The sequence below is a fragment of the Stomoxys calcitrans genome, chromosome 1, assembly GCF_963082655.1.
Source record: "Stomoxys calcitrans chromosome 1, idStoCalc2.1, whole genome shotgun sequence".
Classification (NCBI taxonomy): Eukaryota; Metazoa; Arthropoda; class Insecta; order Diptera; family Muscidae; genus Stomoxys; species Stomoxys calcitrans.
The window spans coordinates 71,767,361-71,790,356 of NC_081552.1; the positions used below are offsets into that span (position 1 = coordinate 71,767,361).

Here is a 22,996-nt window from a genome sequence, read left to right on the forward strand (position 1 = left end):
ATTTTGGACCTTTGATGAAAATAGATATGAGATATTACCCAACTAACCAAAAAATTATTAACGTCATAAGACCCAATGTCATAAAACCCAAATGAATAAATTTCATTTAACCCAATATAATTTGGGACATATGGCAAATTTTTTTAATGTAATTTCTAAAAAATCCAAAAATAACATATCATAGAACCAATTTTTATCTCTCCTCATTTAGAACAACTAGGCTTGGCAGGTCCTCAAAGCCAGAAGTCGGGAAACTCCATATTAGAAATCGGGATTAGTTGGGAAACTCTAAAAAACAAAACCAAAGTCTCTTCAAAGAACACTTCTTTGACAAATTAGGCGATTAAATACGTATATGTGATATATCCGATTACAAACTGATGTGGAACATACTTGCCGTAAAGTCAAATGGGAGACCAATTTTTGGATATTGAAAGTCATAGCAAAATTTCAGCCAAATCGGAAAATAATTGCAACGCAATGGAGCTTAAGAATTCAAATAGAGAGATCGGTTTATATGGGAGTTATATCAGGTTAAAGTTACCATGGATCAACTGGTTCTGGATGTTGAAAGTAAAAACAAAACACCATGTTCAACATTTCATCCACGTCAAGTAATTATTGCGCTTTCCAGCAAACTTAAGAAGTCAAATGTGAAGATCGGTTTATATGGGACTATATATAAACATTCACCGATTTGTCCCATTAGGATACCAACCGACTAACAACCGATTTATAAGAGGTATTAGTGCAAAATTTCAAACACCTACTTTTTAATATACCTTTGACAGGCAGATGGACAACCATCGCTAGATCCACTAAAATAGCATTACTACCAAATATGTACGTTCTACAAGTCTTAGACCATTATTTAGTGGTTTTACAAACAGGTTTAAATTGAAGACTGGATCTATGTCTACTAAGAACGGATATGGATCAGGAGAACGGTCTATATGAGGACCATACCGAAAATTTAAGATAAAAAATAAAATCAGACTAAGAACATAATTGTACCACAATACAGTCAGTGAGCATATTTTTTGGGAGACCAGCAAACAAACAGGGAGGCGGATTTACTACAAACAGACGCTCGAATGGATACGTCTTTGATGTGTTTTATACAGGCACCTGCCTTGCAGGGCTCTTTACTCCATGTGAATACAAGTGGTCTACCAACACAACCATGCAGAACCAAGGCTTAGCATATAGATCTATTCGATCCCATGATGTCTGAACGTGTTCATCACCTTGTTCAGAAGCGGAGCACCACCTAAAACAACTTTCGAACAACGGGTCACGGCAGCCAGTTGTTTTTGGGTTCAGACCACCGGTTCCATGTTGCTCCAAATTGGGGCTTCGCCATAGATAGGTTGAATCCGAAGTTTCGGGGGCTCCTGATTTACGTGGTACCAGATTAAGGGCTCTGATCTGACCGATTGGTTCAACTACATCCAGCTGAACCCCAAACTGCTCCGTACTGGTAACCACCTTGTTTAGGAGCGGAGCACCACCTAAAACACCTATCGATCAATAGGTCACTGCACCCAGCTGTTTTTGGGTCCAGACCACCCGTTCTATCTTGCTCCAAATTGGGGCTTCGCCATAGTTAGGTTAAATCCAAAGTTTCGGGTACTCCTGATATACGTGGCGCCAGATAAAGGGCTCTGATCTGACCGATTGGTTCAACTACATCCAGCTGAACCCCAAACTGTTCCGCACTGGTAACGCACAAGCTGATGATTTGGATGGTCTCTGCGATAACAGCCCAGAAGGTATTGCTTGGACAGCATGTAGTTATGTCTTCGCACGGGTAGGATCTTTGTCTGCTGATGGAGATGGTCCACGTGAGAGATTAACTGTCGCATCCAGAAGATTCGTGTTTAAGGAACTCACTCATTTTAAAACCATTAATACACGCAAAAAATAAAACGATTGGGAAATTTTTACGACAAACAAAGTACTTTTATCAAGAAGTTTTGCTTTTATTGTAACCGTGTAACGTTTCGCTTCAACATATCCAACGTTAGTCATAAACGTAGTATTAAAGGACGTAACTAACTTTGTTTATTGTAAAGCCTTTGGTAACTTCGTTAACGGCAAAAACCAAAGCAGGGCTGCCAGATAAATATGGAAGAAAATCATCACTTTTCATGAAAAAAAATCGGCATTTTCGACACTTCAATTTTAGAAATCGGTGAATAATCGGAACATTTGTTGTACAAATAAAACGCATAATCTATTGGGTTGCCCAAAAAGTAATTGCGGATTTTTTAAAATAAAGTAAATGCATTTTTAATAAGGCTTAGAATGAACTTTATTCAAATATACTTTTTTTTCTAAAGCAAGCTAAAAGTTACAGCTGATAACTGACAGAAGAAAGAATGCAATTACAGAGTCACAAGCTGTGAAAAAATTTGTCAACGCCGACTATATGAAAAATCCGCAATTACTTTTTGGGCAACCAATATATATATATAAATTAATTTGTGTTTGTTTGTTTGTATGTTTGTGTGTTCCTTATAGACTCAGAAACGGCTGAACCGATTTTTTTCAAATTTTCACAGATGGTGCATTATGACCTCGTGGTGAAAACAGAGTACTAAATTTTTGATATCACAAGGGGGGCGGACCCTCCCCCTTACCCTAATTTTCAGAAACGCCAGATCTTGGAGATGGGTGGTGCGATTTAATCGAAATTTTTTGAGCTCTCATATAATAAAATAAAAATTTGGTATGCAAATTTCGGATGGGGTAACTAGGAGCGCCCTAAAACCTACCAAACATATATTTAGACCAATCACGGCAATATGGGACTCAAATGATAGGTATTTTGGATAAGAAAACGTGTCTGATATCCTATTGTAGGACCAAGTGGTCGGAGGACCACCCCAAGCCCAAAAACATCCCCAAATCGGACATATTTACCGACCATGGCAATATGGGACTCAAATGAAAGGTATTTGCGAGTAGAATACGAATCTGATATCCAAATGTGGGAATACGTTTCTGGGGAAATATTTACTGACCATGGGAATATGGGGCTTAAATAAAAGGTGTTTGAATGTAGAATACGAATCTGATATTCAAATATGGGACCAAGTGTTTGGGGGCCGCCTCTCACTAAAAACATCCCCCAAAGGGTACAAATTTACGACCATAGCAATATGGGGCTCAAATGAAAGGTCTTTGGGAGTAAACCACGAATTTGATATCAATATTCGGCAAAAGTGTCTATGGGGCCACCCCACCCCCATACCACTACCTAAATAGTAATTATTTTCAGACTATTGCAATATGAGGCTCAAATAAGAGGGGTTTTAAAGTGGAACACGAATCCGATATATATTTTTAAGGCCAACTCACTGAGTAGCCGCCCATCCACCAAAATACCCCAGAGCCGGTCATGTTTACCGACTATGGAAATATGGGGCTCAAATTAAAGGTATGTGGGAGAAGGCCACGTATCTGATATCAACATTAGGGACTAACTGTCTCGCGGACGTCCCACCACCATAGCAACCCCCAAATAGGATGTATTTACTCACCAAGACAATTTTGGTCTTAAAGAGAGTGGAACTAAATATTCATAGTTTTTAGAGCTTTTGCAATAAGGCGTTTAAATGAGATTAGAAAACGAATTTAATATCCAATTTTGAGGCGAATGGCAATATGGGGTTCAAATAAATGATATATAGTTATATGAGAATAGAGAACATTGCTGGTATATTTTCCGGGCTTAGTGTTTGGGGGACCACCCCAATCCCCAAAAACACCCCCAAATCGGGCATATTTACCGTCCATGTCAATATGGTGTTGCATGGCCCTCTGCGGCTATTGTCTGCCCTGCCACGGGTGTGTTCTGAAGAGCCCCAGCAATTGGTGATGGCCAGAGGGCTGTACTGGTCGGTTTGCCTTCATGTGTTGTGCTTTGCCATTGCATGTGTTTAGATTCCCTACCATATGGGAGTCGGTGTTGGCTCGTATGTCTCAATGGGGCTATGTATGTGTGATGCATGAGAAGGTAAATGCGGCGGTGTGACCGGTATGGGGAGTGAACGGTATGGTTGGCGATCTCATGTGTCGGGAATCAATTTAATTTATGCTTAAACGCCCAGATATTTGTGGGCTGTGTTTTTTTTATTCTGACAGTTCCAATAATTAAATAATTTGCCAATTATGTTGGGCAGGTGGTGGTTGGTCAGTGGACAGAATATTCTGACGACGCAGAGTTATCGATTATGATTCACATCGAGTATCGATTTGTGAATATTCGGAGGACGGGTACTGGGTACACCCACAATGACCGTACGTCACGACGCACAGTGGGCCAAATGGCAAAAAAATTGGAAATAAGTCTACAACTTTTTATCTGTTGATTTTAGCCATACAAAATGTTCTAGACATTTGTAGAGGAGGACATAGGCTTTCAGAAAAGTGCTGTTGTTGGTCCATATCTTTAATACAGGGTGAGCTACAGGGTGTCAAAGTTGACCACTTTTGACTTCTCCAAGCTTCTGGGGGCCATAACTTTTGATCTACTCAACCGATTTACATGATTTAGGACTCTAGAGAAAGAGCTTGACAAGATCTAAAAAACTTATGCATAAAGTACCATGCCATCGTGTACTGTTAAGGAGTTATGAATTGTTTAATTTTAAAATATGAAAATTTGGCCTTGGTTTTTTTCAGTGTTTTTTTAATAACTCCGTCAATTTTAAAGCTATAAACTTCATACTTCACACAAATTATGCCAGCATATGTGTGCATAAAATACAAAAGGAATCACGTGAATATCTTTGGCGGTTTAAAAATGGCATCGTTTTCAATATGAAAAATATTTTTTTTGTCAAAAAATTGCAAAATTTTTCAAAAAAGATACTCCCATTTCCTTTAAGTTTTCGCAAACTTTGGCCGTCAAAGCATTATCATTTCTTTCCATTTTCACAAAGTCGAGGTATTAAGAAAAGTTTTAAGTGCTAATTTGGCTAATTTCGATATCAAACAACACCGTTATCTTAAGACCAAAATGGCCAATTTTTTTACTAAACTTCAAAAGTTTCTCACTGGAAAAAAAGTTCCACGGGGATTTTTTCGCTTTTTTTGAACTTAAATGAAAGCTTAAAATGTTCCCAACATTTTAAGGTATGTCTCGCCATATCCTAGCCATAAATGAGATCGTAGCGATCAAAATACTGAAAAAAGTCAATTTTCAAGTAGTGCTATATTCATTGCTAAAAAACAAGTATTACGTCACATTTTATTGCAAAGATGTTAAATAAACTTTTATTTGGTAACACTTCTTCTACAAAACACAAAAAGAATCATGGAAATATCTCTATTCTATTCCATTTTATGGAACCGGCAATAAAAAAGTCAATTTTTCAAAAAAGTCGAATTTCCCAAATTTTGTTTTTGTTGTCCTAATTGCACATGACACACTATAGCCATATTTACGCAACATACCTTATCGTAAAGGAAATTTTCATACCTTTCCAACGATGTATAAAACATTTCTCAACTCGGATTCTATCTACTCTAAAATTCATTTACACTTCATTAAACTCTATATAAAAATGTCTATTTGTGAAATGGAACCTTATATGGGGCCTACACTAAAACATTGATAGATTTGCCCAGGGTTTACAATACAAATGTGTTAGAATAAAAAAAGGTCTCCTGCCAAAGTTTAAAAAAATTGGAATAAAAATATGTGTTTTAGAGCGAAAACACTTCGCATCGGCGTGCGTTTATATGTATATTAGCTACTCCCAAAATAAAAAAGCATTTTAGTTTTGTATTATTTGATTTTATTCTCTACCAAATAATCTAAGGTATCAAAATTTAAAAGCTCTTTAATTTGAATGGCATCGGGATCGTCCTTATCTATATCGTCACATATTTTTGGTAGCCATTTAGTTCTGATGCTGTATAGTACCGGATCAGACGATAACAATAAATATTGAAGTAAATCATAATTTTGGTTAAATTTGGTGCTCTTTCGGGTATTGAAAAGCCGGAACTGTTTAACATCTCTATTACGGGATTCCTGAGCTTCTTCTGTAAGTTCTCCTAACGGAAGTATGTTGTATTCCACAATTTCCTTGCCATGATGTAAGACTTTATGTACTGTCGGTGTTAAAGCTTTCCACGAATATAAATCAGATAAAATGTTTTTTGTGTCATTACTATAAGCTTCAAATTTGGTTGAATTTATCATCTTTTTGCTATTGATTACAGCCAAAATCACTTTGAATCGTCTTAGCAAGTGTTCATCAAGACCGGTTATTTTAGATGTCGATACGGGGTCCTCAAAAAACCGCCTTGCCGAGTTGCCATCATTTGTGCTTCCGTATCCGTAAAGAGGTTTATCTATTATAAGTCCCTTTTGTTTAAACTCCAACTGGATTCGATTCTTCTCTTCCTGCCTCATTTTGTGAAGATCTTGGTTGTTTCTAGCAGAGACATCGCGGTTTCCAGGGCTAGTCCGATATTTAAGGTCATACGATAAATGCAAACAATACTCCATGAATCGAATTCTACAGTGCAGGGGCGAAATACCGAAATTGAGCGCATTTTCGTTTACTAAATTTTCATCAGACTTGTCCTCGAATTGCCCATTCTTCTTGCCACAAATATTGCATCTCCAATTGGACATAACGCCAGTTAATGCGTTTGCCACCTTTCCATCGATCATAGTGAGTTGTAGTTGAAACGAAACTTTTATATTTCTTCCCAATTGGTTTATAACAATCATGGGTAATGCAGCAATTTCTTCCTTTATTTCGTTCACCAAAGATCGTGTTGTGTTCCGGTCTTCCTTTGTATACTCAAACCGAATTGGGCGACATAAATATTTTGACCCAGGTGTTCTATTTATCCATATATCTTGAAATGCATTTTCTTTCGATGATGAAGATTGGTCCTTGTACAATCTCATTCTCAATGGTACTAATGATGCCATGAAAATTGATGCGAAGTTGGTATCTATTTCTGTTTGTTGCTTATATTCGGAAAATCCAGATGATCCATCACAACCCCATTTGCTGATCAAAACCACTTCGGAATTATTACATGTGTTCAACTGTTCTTCAGTAAAATTAGAAATAATTCTAACAGCTGTATTTTCAACAAGATCAGCAAGTTTCACTCTTGCTTTTAATTCGTCCACGTATATATTTGATGGCACCATTTTCGTCCTGGTGTTGTACAATTTATGTTTTGAGGGTAAACAACCCCATCCTTTTTCACGAAGAGCCTTCCTCATTGTTGAGTATTTGTTTCTTGAGAGGCCTAGGTTCAAAATCAGGGCCAGTGCATCTTCCTCCGTGAATTCTGTAGTCGATTTTGGAGTTGGAATACTTTCTACCATTCTCTTTACCCTTTTCGGAGATGCTAATGGTAAAACATCGACAATTCGTCCAACATTTTTTGGTTGTGTTTTTAACAATGCTGTTTTGAACGTATCTTTTATTAAATTTGGCGGATGTGCCGCCAATAGTTCCTCTTGTTTTTTCTTTTTGGTTTTCTCCGTAACTTCGTCGTATGCTTTGCTAGGCCGGCCGGGAATCAGCGGTTTAATTTCAATAAGTAGATCCGATTTCAGCCACTTCTCATACATTTTGAAAAACTTGATTTTTGCGAATGAACATTCTGGCAACCTTCTCTCAAATGATTTGTAGAATTTTTCAAGTTTGTCTAAAGCGTCTTTATTTAGCCTTATTCCATATATGTGGTCCAAAGTGTAAACAAGTTCCTTAAATGACTCCGTGTATGATTTGGAATCATTTTTGATGTCCCATACAATTTTCGAAAGAGTGGAATACTTCAGTATGACTTCCATAACTTATAAATGTCCTTTACGCCTCTACAAAATATAATGAAGAAAATTTGGATTTTGTTCAAATATTTATGCAATATATTCACAATTAATGACCCATTTCAGGTATCAGACGCAATCGTAAAAAGGGGTCCAAAGTGCCTCTTTTTACTTACTCTTCTATAATTATTTACCTGGACTCGAATTTGGTTAAAAAAAATGACAATGAATTTTTTATGGGTAGGTTTTTTCACATTCATTGATACGGTGGATTTCCTGGGAATTCGACATAGCGAAACAGGTAACATTTGTCTGCATCAAATCTTAACACAAATATATATATATATGCAGGTATATTTCTAGGTTACTTTTTATTCAAAAATCATCAGCTTACATTAAAAATAGATGTAGGTACTATACAAACGCACGCCGATGCGAAGTGTTTTCGCTCTAAAACACATATTTTTATTCCAATTTTTTTAAACTTTGGCAGGAGACCTTTTTTTATTCTAACACATTTGTATTGTAAACCCTGGGCAAATCTATCAATGTTTTAGTGTAGGCCCCATATAAGGTTCCATTTCACAAATAGACATTTTTATATAGAGTTTAATGAAGTGTAAATGAATTTTAGAGTAGATAGAATCCGAGTTGAGAAATGTTTTATACATCGTTGGAAAGGTATGAAAATTTCCTTTACGATAAGGTATGTTGCGTAAATATGGCTATAGTGTGTCATGTGCAATTAGGACAACAAAAACAAAATTTGGGAAATTCGACTTTTTGAAAAATTGACTTTTTTATTGCCGGTTCCATAAAATGGAATAGAATAGAGATATTTCCATGATTCTTTTTGTGTTTTGTAGAAGAAGTGTTACCAAATAAAAGTTTATTTAACATCTTTGCAATAAAATGTGACGTAATACTTGTTTTTTAGCAATGAATATAGCACTACTTGAAAATTGACTTTTTTCAGTATTTTGATCGCTACGATCTCATTTATGGCTAGGATATGGCGAGACATACCTTAAAATGTTGGGAACATTTTAAGCTTTCATTTAAGTTCAAAAAAAGCGAAAAAATCCCCGTGGAACTTTTTTTCCAGTGAGAAACTTTTGAAGTTTAGTAAAAAAATTGGCCATTTTGGTCTTAAGATAACGGTGTTGTTTGATATCGAAATTAGCCAAATTAGCACTTAAAACTTTTCTTAATACCTCGACTTTGTGAAAATGGAAAGAAATGATAATGCTTTGACGGCCAAAGTTTGCGAAAACTTAAAGGAAATGGGAGTATCTTTTTTGAAAAATTTTGCAATTTTTTGACAAAAAAAATATTTTTCATATTGAAAACGATGCCATTTTTAAACCGCCAAAGATATTCACGTGATTCCTTTTGTATTTTATGCACACATATGCTGGCATAATTTGTGTGAAGTATGAAGTTTATAGCTTTAAAATTGACGGAGTTATTAAAAAAACACTGAAAAAAACCAAGGCCAAATTTTCATATTTTAAAATTAAACAATTCATAACTCCTTAACAGTACACGATGGCATGGTACTTTATGCATAAGTTTTTTAGATCTTGTCAAGCTCTTTCTCTAGAGTCCTAAATCATGTAAATCGGTTGAGTAGATCAAAAGTTATGGCCCCCAGAAGCTTGGAGAAGTCAAAAGTGGTCAACTTTGACACCCTGTAGCTCACCCTGTATTAAAGATATGGACCAACAACAGCACTTTTCTGAAAGCCTATGTCCTCCTCTACAAATGTCTAGAACATTTTGTATGGCTAAAATCAACAGATAAAAAGTTGTAGACTTATTTCCAATTTTTTTGCCATTTGGCCCACTGTGCGACGCCTTACGACGTGTGCGTTGGGGCGTAATAAGGAATGTTAATAATGATGTTCATAGGAATATGATCAGAATGATTTAATAAATTTCATTTTTAATTATTTGCGGAGTTTTTGGTTTTAAAAAGGTGTATGGCCCAGTGGGTCAGATAGCGTGGATGGTAATGCAGGAAATATTAGTACGAGAAATCGTACGACTTATCGTTGGTCTATGGTTTGAAATGGGATGACGGTTAATCTAATGATCATTCCCAATAGAATGACAGGGACGGTCAAGAAGACGGCAGAAGGTGAAACGCCAAGAAAATTTGGGAAAATACGGAAAATGGCCAAAGAAGAGATTAAGGCAAAATGGTCATCTTGGAAAATAGGCGTCTGGCGCGAAAAATACGGACCATATAAATAGACGACGAGAAAAATCCAGCTTCATTGTACACCAGTGGACCGACTGTAACAAGTGTTTTGGGTTTCAATCCAGAGGGATTGCCAATTGTAAAAGAATAACGTATCAAAGACTTTGTGTGTGAACTTTTATTTGTGTATCATACAATGTGAGTAGCCAAAGTAAAAGTGGATGTTTGACCGATGTAGTGAATGTTTCGTGGTGTTTGGTTTCTATTTTCTTCGTATAGATAAACAAAATTTGGAACTGCACTGGCCTTCCTTGTAGAGTGGACGGAGGCCAGTGTCATTATTTTTTTCTGGTTTGATCAACGAGCAGAGTGCCTCTTTGGTGAAGTGTTGTGCCCAGCAGATTTGCAAGTACTTTTGCCGTGTGAATCCGATTTATGTTAAAAGTGTTGCTGGCGTTAGAGTTGTATCCCACGAGGAAGTTTGGCCGTTGGGAGATATATGATTAAAGCTCGACTGCGAAGTTTCCATCTAAGAAGATTTCGCCTGGCGCTTCCCCTCCCGCTGTTACAGTCCCTCTAAAACAAGAGAAAAGCTCAAACCAATCAGAAATTTGCCGTGTAAATTAAGGTAAAAAGACTTGTCGTAACTGTGTGTCCGTCTATATGTACTGGTGTAGAAAAACCATTGTTATAATTTGATGACTACGATAAGTCTGCAGAAAAGAAATTAAAAAAAAAAAAAAAAAAAAATAGTATTAGTTATTAGTAGAAACTAAGTAAATAAAAGATGTATGAAAAGTTATAGTGGATAGTGTATCTTAGGGAATAGGGAAATAAAGAAAAATCAAAGTGTAAAGAAATAATACTAGCTGGTAAAAAGAATTTAAAGGCTGAGGGAATCAGAGAAAAAAGGGATTTAGCACCTGTGATTATTTGTGTGTTTTGGTAGCAATAAAGTGGTTGCTATTCCGCCTAATCGAGCTCCATTAGTCGAGGTTAGATTGAGTTAGCAAAAGCGCCAAACTAAGAGGCGAATCGTATTGCAGGACTAAGGGCGTTTGATCTATGGTTAACTCCAGAGTGAGCCAACGTTAATGAAAAGAAACTAGTATTGTTTTCTAATGTGGTAGCTACATATAAAAGAAGGAAAATTTACATGTTATAATATATTAAGTTATTAGTCTAGAAAAAGAAGAATATATCGATAGAATCAAAATTTATTAATTCATTTACCACCATTTTTAATCCTTAATAAATAATTATGTTTGTTTAATGTAGTAATATTAAAATAATGATGTTGGTGTGAACCTTTCAGTGGAAGGGGATTGAATGAGGTAAGTGTGTAAATAAAGTGTGTGGTCATTGGGGTCCGAATAAAATTGTATCTATAGGAGCCTTCGGACCAAGGAAGGGGGGGCCCAGTGCGGGACACTTCTATCAAAGTCCCTATGTCAGTGCAGTGTGGTTGTGAGTTATGTTTAGTGGATCGTTTTACTTCTTATCTTGTTATTCCTCTGGGATTGACTTGGCGGGTTGAGTTCCCATGGCCCGTTGCGAGTGATTGAGCTAGACGGAAGGCCAATAGTCATCGCCGTTATAGAGGCACATAACAGATATGGCGCCCAATGTTCAAAAGGAAGAAGAAATAAGCGAACGGCGCGTTGCAAGATGGCGGCATCAAGTGACGCCACTCATGCAAATGCGGTGTTGAGCTGTGATTATATGTGCAATAAGACCAAAGTGCATTTCAATAGAATACTAGATCGTTTTTACAATAGACCAAATGGAATTTCGAATTATCTTTGGATGAGCTGTGATATAGTATAGTATCCAAACTGGATTTATTTGGTTTGTTAATGTCCAATATTATATCAGGACCAGTAAAGATAGACATTTTACCATAATTCAGCGGATAAGTGCAATATCTCGTTAGCTCCAAGTTGGACAACGATTGTGTAGTGTTTGTCCGGTATTTTAATATATTTTTTGATCCATAGTGCAATAGTAGATTAAGGTAACTTTAATATAGGGAAGTGCAATAGCCATTTTGGCACTAATAGTGCAGAAATTTGTTGTGTTGCATAACACCGTTCACCATGAGCAACCCGTGAGATAGATTTAACGGAGATTTAGTCATGATAGTTGAAGTTACCGTTACATTTTTTTTACAGTAAAAGACTTGTCTGGATCTGCACTGACGAAATCTCGAAAGAGAGCACTGTTATTTCGAATTTCTGTTCGTAAAAAAAAAAAAAAAAAAAAGGAAAAAATAAAATATTTATACCACACATTATTTACACATGAATTTCTGAGAATACAATCTAACCTTCCACGTATTGATATATGTTTTAAAGTTTTAAATTGATTTTTCGTCGTGAATGTATGTTTGTAGATTATTATTTTGTGTACTTCTAATTGGACACTACGTTTATGTTTGTGTTAATTTGAACATATACATATTTATACTTATAATACATTATTGTTCGGGTTCATTAAATAATAAAATTGGCTAGAAGATAGACAAGAAAGACAGATTTTTTTTTTGTTTTCGTCTGGGTAAATTGGTCATGAACTATAATACGCGCTCTAAAAAGACTAATAAAAGAGGGCGAACTGACTCGTTTGACATAAATAGATCAGCATATTTCCCTGGGAGTAGGAAGCAGAGAAAAGTAGCGATTACTTCAAATATGGCAGAGAACAATAATAATATGAATGGCTTTCAATTTATTGATTTGGCAGGGTCTATTATGAGAAATGGTCAGGCTAATGATAACGGTCCAATACCACAGGAGGGTGCTGGAAATAATGATCAGATAGACTCTGACGTTCAAAGTTTGGTTCAGGACTCGGTGGCATCGCTTAAAAGGAATCTGGAGGATAAATTCAGTAGCATGGTTCAAAGTGAAATGGCTGACGTCCGTAGAATGATAGCATCCTTATCTAATAAGGTAGAAGGCCTAGCGGCTGTCGCGAGAGTTGATGCGGACGGGACTAATGCTAATAGACCTCAGAATAGTGCCGGACCTAATGTGTCTAATGAAGCCACGCAAGTGAATAATGGTTTGACTGTCAATAGGAACCTGAACAGGCCCCCATTGAATACTACGAATACGCAGTTTACTAATGGATATGCGGCGAATGCTATGTGCGTCCCGAATGAAATACTAAGAATTAGAGTCGATAAGTTAGGCCTCAGTTTTAGCGGAGACCCTAGAGATTTGCGGGTTAACGATTTCATTTATCGTCTGGAGCAAATGCGTGCTCAATATAATATTCCCTGGGCAGAAGTTTTAAGAGATTTTTCATTTTTGGTTACGGGACAGGCTCGGGAGTGGTACTGGCTGTACAGGCAAAACAACGTCGATATCGATTGGGACGGTTTAAAGCATGCTATTATAGGTCAATACCAATCCCCACAATCCAAATTTGATATTCTAAGGGAACTATTAGAACGCAAACAAAGGCATAACGAATCGGTGAATGCATATTTTCATGAGATGGGTATTCTACGTTCGAGGTTAGTGCAACCAATATGTGAATATGAGATGATCAAAATTCTCAAGGGCAATATCAGAGAGGACATCAAACGCCACGTCTATCAAATGACCATTTCCTCAGTGGAACAACTGCGCATAGAATGTATTGAGGCTGAACGAAATTTTCCTCGTCGCGACACTAGACCCATGCCAGTGCCTTCACGGCCTATAAGACAAGTGAATGAAGTACTCGTTGTTGATAATGAGGGAGCATACGCTCCAAAAGAGAATCAGCCAGGCATGGAGGACATTTCGGCTTTGCGTATGCAGCAACAACAAAGAACACAGCTTCAATGCTGGAATTGCCGCGAACCAGGGCATGTGTTTATGGACTGTCCTGCTGAATACAGGAAATTATTTTGTTACCGGTGTGGGAGACCGGATACCGTCACACCTAGGTGTTCTAATTGCCAGCAGGGAAACCGCAGAGCGGGCGTGGAAAATGCGGGGAGCTCACGTCCGACGGACAACCCTGCCATCCAAGAGAAATGAATGAACTAAATGAACCCATGAAGATTATAATCAGCGATAGAAATAATAATAGTACTGTTAGAGATAAGATTTTAGTTAATATTGAAAAATTTACGGCCGACGAAAGGCATTACATATCTCTGGAGGATCGTCAGCGAAATTACGATAAGGTCAAGGAAAGAATTTTTAATTCGGAGACAAAACCATTACCGCAGAAGATTAAGAAGATGCGTAATAAGTCTTTTGAATGGCGTAATATGAAACGATGTCTGATAGAATCGATTCAGAAGGTCACAAATTCTAGGAACGACCCAAGAGTTTTTGCACAAGTCAGTATAGAGGGCCGAATCGTACAGGGCTTACTAGACACAGGAGCTTCGGTCAGCATGCTTGGGAAATCTTGCCAGCAATTGGTTGAGGACTTAGAGGTTCCTATTATTCCTATAACTAGTAGAGTGTCTACAGCTGGTGGGAGTATGTATGTGGTTCTAGGAAAAGTTAAGGTCAAGATTAAGTATAAAGATTCCGAAAAGGAGATGTATCTGTTCCTCTGCCCCGATCTGGAACAGAGTTTGTATCTGGGGATTGATTTCTGGCGGCTTTTTGATTTAGCACCGGACGTTTTAGGCGTAGCAGGAATCAATATAGAGAAAATACAATCTGAAATGACCGAGGAGAAGTCCCATTACAAGTTAAATCCACATAGCCTCAGCTCAGAACAGTCTAAGAAATTGGAAGAAGTTAAAAAGTGTTTCGTTACCTTCGAAGATACAGGTCTGGGGTGTACAACCCTAGAAAAACACAGTATAAAGTTAATCGAAGGGGCAGAACCGGTAAAAGATCGCCACTACCCAATGTCACCTGCTGTTCAAGCCATAACTTATGCCGAAATAGACAACATGCTAGCCCTGAACGTCATCGAGGAAAGCGAGAGCCCGTGGAGCAATCGCACAACGGTCGTCAGAAAGCCCGGCAAAAACCGATTTTGTCTGGACGCAAGAAAATTAAATAAACTAACGGTCAAAGATGCGTACCCCTTGCAAAACATTGATGGTATTCTGAGTCGAATAGATGAAACCTACTTTATCAGTAGTGTGGACCTCAAATATGCCTTTTGGCAGATCGAGTTGGAAGAGGAAAGCAAACCGTACACCGCCTTCACCGTTCCAGGTCGACCACTATACCAATTCCGCGTGATGCCATTCGGCCTGTGCAATGCAGCACAAAGACTATGCCGGCTGATGGATAAAGTCATTCCTCAAAGGCTTAAAGAGAATGTCTTCGTGTATTTGGACGACCTGTTGATAATTTCCAGTGAATTTGAGACACATTTGCGTTTGTTACGAGAAGTTGCAGAATGTCTAAGAAAAGCTAACCTCACAATCGGTCTAAAAAAGTCACAATTTTGTTTCCAACAGCTGAAGTATTTAGGTTTCATCATCGGCGAGGGCGTATTGCGAACTGATCCAGACAAAATCGAGGCCATACGGCGAATTAAACCTCCAAGGAACATTCGGGAGGTACGAAGCTTTTTGGGTACAGCCGGTTGGTACCGCCGCTTCGTTAAAGATTTTGCCTCAATATCGGCTCCATTAACTGACAGTTTAAAAAAGTCCAAAAAGTTCCATCTGGACCAAAACGCGGTAGAGGCCTTCGAAAAACTGAAAAAGGCACTTACCTCGGCACCGGTACTTCGACATGCAGATTTCTCGAAAAAGTTTTACATACAGTGCGACGCGTCCGAGTATGGCATAGGGGCCGTATTGTTCCAATTAAACGATAAAGGGGAGGAACACCCTATAGCCTTTTATTCTCAAAAACTTAATTCGTGTCAGAGAAACTACACGGTTACGGAAAAAGAATGTCTGGCTGCCGTAATGGCCATTAAAAAGTTTCGTCCATACGTGGAACTCATGGAATTCTGCGTAATAACTGACCATGCGAGCCTCCAATGGCTGATGAGCTTAAAAGACCTCAGCGGACGATTGGCACGATGGTCGCTGCAGCTTCAGAGCTATAACTTCGAGATCGAGCACCGAAAAGGGAAAGACAATATTGTCGCAGATATGCTCTCTCGACTACCCACCGTGGATGAAATGGATATAGATCAGGTGTTTGAGTTTGAAACCAATGAGTTTGATAGCCAAGAGTACGAAGATCTCCGAGAAACTATAGAAAAGAATAAAGATCGACTCCCTGATTTACGCATTGTGGGTAATATGATATTTAAAAAGGCTCTAATAAGATCGAACGAAGAAGTGCACGAATTCCAGTGGAAATTATGGGTCCCAGAAGCCTTAACACATACCCTGATCGAAAAAGCTCACGACCAAGCGACTTCGGCGCACGGAGGCTTCCACAAAACCTTGAACCGCTTAAAGGAAAAATATTATTGGCCTAGAATGACCTCTCAGGTGCGACTGTATGTGGCAAAGTGCACAGTCTGCAAAGAAACCAAGCCAACTAATGAGTATACCCAGCCGACTATTGGTAATGAAGTTGTCACCGATCGCCCCTTTCAGAAACTTTATATTGATTTCTTGGGTAAATACCCCAGATCTAAAAGTGGAAACACTTTTATTTTTATAGTCGTGGATCATTTCAGTAAATTCACTTTTCTAAAGGCTATGAAAGAGGCAACGGCATCGAATGTGGTTCGGTTTCTGATTGAGGACCTATTTAGGAAGTTTGGGGTTCCCGAGGTCATTCACAGTGACAATGGGGCACAGTTTGTAGCAAAGTCATTTAAGGAGATGATAGACACTTATGGGATAAACCACATACAAACAGCGCCTTATTCCCCACAATCGAATGCCTCGGAAAGGGTAAATCAGTCCGTGCTAGCTGCGATTAGAGCCTACCTAGAGTCGGATCATAGGGACTGGGATCTGTATTTGACCGAAATAGAATGCGCGCTACGTACTGCAGTGCATACAGCTACGGGTGTTTCCCCATTCTTTTCCCTTTTCGGGTATAATATGTACTCACATGGGTCAGATTACAAGCTCGCGAGAAAACTGAAGTCATTAACGGATCATGATATTTCCCCACTTGACCGGAGGAATCGACTAGAACTAATGCGAGAAAAGATCAAACAAAACATGCACAAAGCCTACGAGCAAAGCGCGAAACGTTATAACGTGAGAGCTCGTCAAGTCCAATTTGCTCCCGGTCAAGAAGTATTTCGGCGAAACTATGTCCTGAGCGAGTTCTCTAAAAACTTTAACGCGAAATTCGCCCGGAAATTTATGAAATGTCGTATTACAAAACCGATAGGCAGTAACATGTATGCCATAGAAGACATGCAGGGCAGACCGTTAGGGACCTGTCATGCGAAGGACTTGAAAAGATAGACCAAATTTTTTGCAATATTTTTTTTTGTACGAGAAAAGACATTCTTCGCGAAAATGAGACAACTATGGGCCCGGTATGTTACAGTATTTCTTTATCTATAGTTTAGCAGTCGAATGCTAAACCTTGATTTCGTTAATTTTTGTCAGAATATACCTACCCCTCTCTTGACGTACCTCCTATTACGTAAATTTATAATGAATAATTATTTTTTTTGCATCAAATTTATGCAACGTGAATGCTTTTATATTTATCGAGAAGAGCCGCTTGTAATATGACCACACAACGATATCATCCGTTGGGGAGGGATATGACAATTGAAAGTCCATTTGATAAACTTCATTTTTACTTCCTCCTCTTCCCGTATAATTTTTAAGAATGTCAGTAATACCCTATGTTTTTATATCACTCGAAACTATACCCATTGGAACCAATGCCAGGGATATAAAACCAGTTTTGACATGACAACAGAACAGGGACATTGAAGGATCTCAAAGAACAATTGTTGCATTGGGGTGAATTTTTTTTAAGTGCACATCTTAATACAGATTTACACTCCAGGACTATGTGGCGCAGCCACCCACCTATACACACGCACAAAATTCCAATGTCCGATTACTATCAGTATCATGGATATAAATTTTAAACACTTTTTCTACAGCCCAACACTATGGCAGATGAAGATTATTGTTGCATTTTTACCCATTTATGTTTTGTTTTTTTTTTGCTAGAAAGACATCCTATATCAAATGATGCAGCAGATCTTAGTGACCTATACGATGAACTGGGTAATGCCTAATCCATGAGGTGATGATATTCATATACGGGACAACTTTTTTTTTTGGGATCATGCGCTAATGTTTATGTTAGATGGGCATACACACTATGAGTTCATGCGTTTATTTGTTACAAATGTCTTTTTTTTAAACATAAACGATATCAATACATGGATAGATATAGACGATATGAATAAGATTTGATTTACAGTACAGCATGGGAAATTTTAAGTCCAAGAGTCTGTTTGATGTGTCGTGAAGGAAGAAAGAAACAGATTGATAAACGGACGGACATGTGAACTGGCAGACGGAACGATCGGCATATGCGGTCTTTATATTACATAAAGACGTAATAGTTATTTCTTTTGTGTAGACTAAGTGCACGTGATTCTATGGAACATTCATAGTTATGGAAAATTTTTTTTTTATCATGTGGAGAGTTCCAATATGAACAAGACCTTGTACCATTTTTATGCTAAGATGTATTTTCACACTGTTTTTTTTTCTCTTTAAAACACTTTGAAATATCAGTAGACGAAATGCCTACTAAACCACGATTATGGTTGTAAACAAAAACGATTATGTTTGTAGTCAAAACGCTAATGAATGTTAAAGAGGGGTGAAAAGGGAAAGATTTTAATGGACTGCTGACAGTGTCAGCGAATATGAACAAATGTGTAGCTGTGAATAAACTTCCGTGACACAACACACACAAATTACATGATATTGGGAATTTGGGAACAGGTATAAGAGTGGGTAAATGATGACAAGGCACTAATGTACACGGGAAGGATGGGGTTCAGATGAGGCAATCACACACACGTCACGACCACGTACCATTTTGCTCGGGAACCGGGAGATACTCCTAGTGAGGGTGGTAAAACGGACTCAGTTAGATGACGTCACCTGTAAGAATACATGTTATTTTAGGCAGGCATGGGGGGAGAAAACTTACCTTTTTGATATTGCACACCAGGCATATTGCCCGGCATGAGACCAACAGGGTGTGGGAGTTCCCCACGTGACTGAACTCTAGGCGATGACTCCTATCCATGCACATCGATGTCTTACGCGTGTACTTGCAGCCCTCGAAGTTTTGTTGCATGGCCCTCTGCGGCTATTGTCTGCCCTGCCACGGGTGTGTTCTGAAGAGCCCCAGCAATTGGTGATGGCCAGAGGGCTGTACTGGTCGGTTTGCCTTCATGTGTTGTGCTTTGCCATTGCATGTGTTTAGATTCCCTACCATATGGGAGTCGGTGTTGGCTCGTATGTCTCAATGGGGCTATGTATGTGTGATGCATGAGAAGGTAAATGCGGCGGTGTGACCGGTATGGGGAGTGAACGGTATGGTTGGCGATCTCATGTGTCGGGAATCAATTTAATTTATGCTTAAACGCCCAGATATTTGTGGGCTGTGTTTTTTTTATTCTGACAGTTCCAATAATTAAATAATTTGCCAATTATGTTGGGCACGTGGTGGTTGGTCAGTGGACAGAATATTCTGACGACGCAGAGTTATCGATTATGATTCACATCGAGTATCGATTTGTGAATATTCGGAGGACGGGTACTGGGTACACCCACAATGACCGTACGTCACGACGCCTTACGACGTGTGCGTTGGGGCGTAATAAGGAATGTTAATAATGATGTTCATAGGAATATGATCAGAATGATTTAATAAATTTCATTTTTAATTATTTGCGGAGTTTTTGGTTTTAAAAAGGTGTATGGCCCAGTGGGTCAGATAGCGTGGATGGTAATGCAGGAAATATTAGTACGAGAAATCGTACGACTTATCGTTGGTCTATGGTTTGAAATGGGATGACGGTTAATCTAATGATCATTCCCAATAGAATGACAGGGACGGTCAAGAAGACGGCAGAAGGTGAAACGCCAAGAAAATTTGGGAAAATACGGAAAATGGCCAAAGAAGAGATTAAGGCAAAATGGTCATCTTGGAAAATAGGCGTCTGGCGCGAAAAATACGGACCATATAAATAGACGACGAGAAAAATCCAGCTTCATTGTACACCAGTGGACCGACTGTAACAAGTGTTTTGGGTTTCAATCCAGAGGGATTGCCAATTGTAAAAGAATAACGTATCAAAGACTTTGTGTGTGAACTTTTATTTGTGTATCATACAATGTGAGTAGCCAAAGTAAAAGTGGATGTTTGACCGATGTAGTGAATGTTTCGTGGTGTTTGGTTTCTATTTTCTTCGTATAGATAAACAAAATTTGGAACTGCACTGGCCTTCCTTGTAGAGTGGACGGAGGCCAGTGTCATTATTTTTTTCTGGTTTGATCAACGAGCAGAGTGCCTCTTTGGTGAAGTGTTGTGCCCAGCAGATTTGCAAGTACTTTTGCCGTGTGAATCCGATTTATGTTAAAAGTGTTGCTGGCGTTAGAGTTGTATCCCACGAGGAAGTTTGGCCGTTGGGAGATATATGATTAAAGCTCGACTGCGAAGTTTCCATCTAAGAAGATTTCGCCTGGCGCTTCCCCTCCCGCTGTTACAGTCCCTCTAAAACAAGAGAAAAGCTCAAACCAATCAGAAATTTGCCGTGTAAATTAAGGTAAAAAGACTTGTCGTAACTGTGTGTCCGTCTATATGTACTGGTGTAGAAAAACCATTGTTATAATTTGATGACTACGATAAGTCTGCAGAAAAGAAATTAAAAAAAAAAAAAAAAAAAATAGTATTAGTTATTAGTAGAAACTAAGTAAATAAAAGATGTATGAAAAGTTATAGTGGATAGTGTATCTTAGGGAATAGGGAAATAAAGAAAAATCAAAGTGTAAAGAAATAATACTAGCTGGTAAAAAGAATTTAAAGGCTGAGGGAATCAGAGAAAAAAGGGATTTAGCACCTGTGATTATTTGTGTGTTTTGGTAGCAATAAAGTGGTTGCTATTCCGCCTAATCGAGCTCCATTAGTCGAGGTTAGATTGAGTTAGCAAAAGCGCCAAACTAAGAGGCGAATCGTATTGCAGGACTAAGGGCGTTTGATCTATGGTTAACTCCAGAGTGAGCCAACGTTAATGAAAAGAAACTAGTATTGTTTTCTAATGTGGTAGCTACATATAAAAGAAGGAAAATTTACATGTTATAATATATTAAGTTATTAGTCTAGAAAAAGAAGAATATATCGATAGAATCAAAATTTATTAATTCATTTACCACCATTTTTAATCCTTAATAAATAATTATGTTTGTTTAATGTAGTAATATTAAAATAATGATGTTGGTGTGAACCTTTCAGTGGAAGGGGATTGAATGAGGTAAGTGTGTAAATAAAGTGTGTGGTCATTGGGGTCCGAATAAAATTGTATCTATAGGAGCCTTCGGACCAAGGAAGGGGGGGCCCAGTGCGGGACACTTCTATCAAAGTCCCTATGTCAGTGCAGTGTGGTTGTGAGTTATGTTTAGTGGATCGTTTTACTTCTTATCTTGTTATTCCTCTGGGATTGACTTGGCGGGTTGAGTTCCCATGGCCCGTTGCGAGTGATTGAGCTAGACGGAAGGCCAATAGTCATCGCCGTTATAGAGGCACATAACAATGGAGCTTAAATGAAAGGTGTTGAGGTGGTAGAGCAAGAATTGATACGCACTTTCAGGACCAATGTTCTGGGGGTCTATCCCTTTCCCAAAATACCCCACAAACAGCAATTTTTTAGAGACCATCGCAAAATGGGGCTTAAATAAAGGTATTTGGGACTAGAATAGGAATTTGATATCCAAATGTAGGACCATGTATTTAGGGCATCACCCCTTTCCCAAAACACCCCCAAAGGGAAAAAATTTTTCGACCATGCCAATATGTGGCTCAAATGAAAGGTATTTGAGATTAGAAAACGAACTTGATAACCTTTTTTGGGGTAATTTTTTTGTGGAACTGTAAACTCCTTTTAAGCCAATGGCAATGGGGTTTAAATAAATGGTATTTGAGAGAAGAGCACGATGCTGACATTTTTTCAGGGCCAAGTATCTGGGGGACCACCTCTCCCCCGAAAACACCACTAAATCAGGCATCATGAGAATATCTGGCTGAAATGAAGTATTTTAAGAATGGAGTACACCTTACATCCAAACTTAAATTCATAGACCAATAAAGATCATATGGGATTCAGATAATAGCACTTATATTGTTAAACTGTTAGTCAAGCGATATAATATTTGCGTAGCATGGTATTTCACTAAAAGCTCTTTAATTGTCGAAAATAAATATTCCAAGAATTGTTTTGTTTCATATGAAGTAAAAGAAGGCGCTGCGGAGTGGGCTCGGGTCAGCTAGTCTTATATATAAAATTCAATTTGTGTTTGTTTGTTTGTATGTTCCTTATAGATTCAGAAATGGCTGAACCGATTTTCTTGAAATTTTTACTGATGGTGCATAATGATCCCGTGGTGAAAATAGGGTACTACATTTTTTGATATCTGAAGAGGGTGTGGACCCTCCCCCTTACCCTAATTTTCAGATCTCGAAGATGGGTGGTGTGATTTAAGCCAAATTTTGTGTGCTCTCTAATAGTAACTTAAAAACAAAAATTTGGTATCCAAATTTCGGATACCTAGGGGGCCCGCCCCACCCCCAAAACTTATCAAATATATATATATACATAGACCAATCACGAAAATATAGGTCTCAAATGAAATGTATTTAAGATTGGAAGACCATCGGACATATTGTATGTTTGTTTGTGTGTTCCTTATAGACTCGAAGACGGCTGAACCAATTTTCATGAAATTTTCACTGATGGTGCATAACGTTCTCGTGGTGAAAATAGGGTACTACATTTTTTGATATCTGAAGGGGGGCGCATCCTCTCCCTTACCTT

General features: G+C 38.2%; 3 long non-coding RNA genes across 3 annotated transcripts; 1 reads left to right on the top strand and 2 right to left on the bottom strand.

Moving 5' to 3' along the window:
• Positions 1-9,698: 9,698 nt before the first annotated feature.
• LOC131998085 (uncharacterized) lies at positions 9,699-10,768 on the top strand. The gene is made up of 2 exons (XR_009398541.1): positions 9,699-10,216; positions 10,298-10,768. It is a non-coding gene; the product is annotated as an uncharacterized LOC131998085 (long non-coding RNA).
• Positions 10,179-12,159, bottom strand: LOC131998084 (uncharacterized). Its single transcript, XR_009398540.1, has 4 exons — positions 11,918-12,159; positions 10,942-11,148; positions 10,667-10,731; positions 10,179-10,594 (listed from the first exon to the last, which is right to left on the bottom strand). It is a non-coding gene; the product is annotated as an uncharacterized LOC131998084 (long non-coding RNA).
• An 8,107-nt stretch (positions 12,160-20,266) lies between these two features.
• LOC131998083 (uncharacterized) lies at positions 20,267-21,647 on the bottom strand. The gene is made up of 2 exons (XR_009398539.1): positions 21,029-21,647; positions 20,267-20,819 (listed from the first exon to the last, which is right to left on the bottom strand). It is a non-coding gene; the product is annotated as an uncharacterized LOC131998083 (long non-coding RNA).
• Positions 21,648-22,996: the final 1,349 nt, after the last annotated feature.